The 2,896-nt window shown below is 43.3% G+C and overlaps 1 pseudogene; it reads right to left on the bottom strand.

Annotated features, from left to right (window-relative positions):
- Positions 1–909: 909 nt before the first annotated feature.
- On the bottom strand, positions 910–1,844 carry LOC108521247 (triosephosphate isomerase pseudogene; annotated as a pseudogene).
- Between the last annotated feature and the right edge of the window lie 1,052 nt (positions 1,845–2,896).

The raw sequence follows: 2,896 nt of genomic DNA, 5'->3' as shown, positions 1-2,896 counted from the left end.
TGCTCATGCTGGGAGCTGGAGGCTGGAGCTGTTACTATTTGGCCATCTTGGGCGTGCCCCCCCTCTTTCATATTTTTTGTCTCTATGTTTTGGGCTGGGCCTTGAACTAATTCTCTATTCAGCTTGTCTAATTCAATTGTCTTTGAATTTCTAATTTCAATTATTATAATTATCTTTTTTATTTCTAGAACTCTATTTGATTTCTTGAAAAAATTTTTTGATTGCTTATTTTAGTCTCATGTTCCCTAGTCATACTTTTGAATACCCTCCTTTATTTTTGTAAATATAATAAGCATACTTGTTTTATATTCTGATTCAGAAAGTTCCAACATCTGTCTTTGTGGGCTTGATTCTGCAGAGTATTTTTCCTTTGTTTCCTGCTCATGGAAACTTGTTTTCTTGTATGTTTTATGACTTATTTTTACTTTAAGCTCATAGTCCTTGGAACATTTTTAGGGAAAATTCTTGAAACCTGAGTTTAAAGGGTGGTTGATGTATACATGTCACACATGAAAATTAACCCAAGAACTACACATTTCCCCTTTGCACAAAATCATTGGCCAATAAATTCAATGATTTTATAAACCTTGTTATTTTAAAACAGATTTAGTTTTTTTTTTTTTTCCTAGTGCCATGTGTTTATTCCCTCCCATGTGAGTGGTTCACATACAGAGCCCACACAGGAGTGGGCACCATGGAATAGGGCAGCATTCCTGGCTTCTGAGGGAAGGATCTTGGCCTCACAGTGTAAGAAGGGAGAGGATGTTTTATCTCCTGCCGTCACTAGGGCCTAGGGGACCCAGGAGCAAATTCCACCCCTTCCACCTCTCAGCCAAGAGAAGCCACCTTGGTGACATTTAGTTCCAACCATTATAGTAAGTGGAGAAGGGATTGGCCTGGTCCGAACCATTACAGGGTGAAGATATAAACAGTAAAGGAAGGTATAGTTTGGATGAGGCCACAAAAGAGGGCAGATGACACCATCAGAAGCTTGTGCAGGGGAGGGACAGTGACTGGGCTTCTGGGCTGCTTAGTCCCTGGTTTGGCAGGAAGGATATGGAAGATGGGTGGCGCTCGGTGTTTGGCATTGATATCCACGAATTCAGGCTTGAGGGAAGCACCCCCCAGGAGGAAGCCATCCATGTCAGGCTGGCTGGCCACCTCCTTGCAGGTTACCCTGGTCACAGAGCCTCCATAAGTGATACAAGTGCTCCGAGCCACATCAGAGATGTTGGATTTAAGACATCCTTGGAGCTTCTTTTGTACTTCCTGGGCCTTTTGGGGTGTTGCAGTTTTGCCAGTACCAATGTCCCACACAGGCTCATAAGCCAGGACGACCTTGCTCCAGTCCCTCACCTTATCTGCGATGACCTTTGTCTGCTCGAAAACAACCTTCTTGGTGATGCCAGCTTCCCTTGCATCTAGCTTCTTCCCAATGCAGGTGATTACTCCAAGTAACTCTGCCAGAGCATGGGCCACTTTCTGCCCAATCAGTTCATCTGACTCCCCAAAGACATACCTTCTCTCTGAGTGCCCCAGGACCACCCATCTGGCTCTGCAGTCTTTGATTATGCCAGGGCTGATCTCCCCAGTAGTCACTTTCTAGCAGTTCTGCACAGGCACAGCAATCTTGGGATCTAGCTTCTGCTGGGTGAAGTTGATATAGGCAGTGGGGGGAGAGCAAACCACTTCAGCGTCAACTGGCACCTTGGTCACATTCAGTGCCAGTGAGCTGCCCAAGACTCTTCTTCCGCCCATTCATTTTCCAGTTCCCCCATCATGAAGAACTTCTTGGAGGGCACCGCAGCACTGGAGATGAGGCACTGAAGGTCAGTGTCAGCAAATTTATTTTATTTTATTTATTTAAAAATAAATAATTATTTCTTTTTTCTGTTTAGTTTTGTGGCTGCTTGTTGGTGTGGGATTGTTGGGGTTAGGACTACGGCATAAAGCCTATGAGAGAAAGTTGGACAAAGTGGTAAGTAATTAAAAACCTTGAAATAGAATTTTATATGGTATATATGTGTGCATATATTTGTACACGTTACCATTCTGATTGAACCTGAATCTGAAGACTTCAGAGCCCTGGACCCTATCTTCTAAACCCTTATGTGCCAGACTGATAAGATAGTGGGATTATTTTATGAAGTTGGGTTCTTGGAATAGGATAGGCCCATATACTAGGGACAAACTGATGATTTTGTTTTATGGAGTTATTTCTGCCATTCATGATTTAACATATCTAAACTATGTGTATTAGTTTGTTCTTGCACTGCCATAAAGAAATACTTAAGACTGGGTAATTTATAAAGAAGAATTTTAATTATCCCATGGTTCTACAGACTGTACAGGAAGCATGGAGGCATCTGCTCAGCTTCTGGGGAGGCCTCAGGAAACTTGCAATCATGATGAAAGGCATACAGGGAGCTAATTATCTTACATGGTGGAGCAGGAACAAGAGAGAGAGGGGGTAGGTGCTACACACTTTGTTTGTTTGTTTGTTTGTTTTTGATGGAGTCTCACTCTGCTGCCAGGCTGGAGTGCAGTGTTGCGATCTTGGCTCACTGCAACCTCTGCCTCCCAGGTTCAAGCGATTCCCTTGCTTCAGCCTCCCAAGTAGCTGGGACTACAGGCAGTGTGCCACGACACCTGGCTAAATTTTTTTTTTTGTTTTTTGTATTTTAGTAGGGATGGGTTTCACCATGTTGGCCAGGATGGTCTTGATTTCCTGACCTTGTGATCTGCCCACCTCCCAAAGTGCTGGGATTACAGGTGTAAGCCACCACACCTGGCAGGTGCTACACACTTTAAAACAACCAGATCTGATGAGAACTCACTCATTCACTATTACAACAACACCAAAGGGGGGTGTTTTATCATTTATTTATTTATTTAT

This window comes from Rhinopithecus bieti, unplaced genomic scaffold (assembly GCF_001698545.2).
Source record: "Rhinopithecus bieti isolate Rb0 unplaced genomic scaffold, ASM169854v2 scaffold_59450, whole genome shotgun sequence".
NCBI lineage: Eukaryota > Metazoa > Chordata > Mammalia > Primates > Cercopithecidae > Rhinopithecus > Rhinopithecus bieti.
Note: the sequence above shows the minus strand (reverse complement) of the source record. Positions and strands in the feature narration are given on the sequence as shown.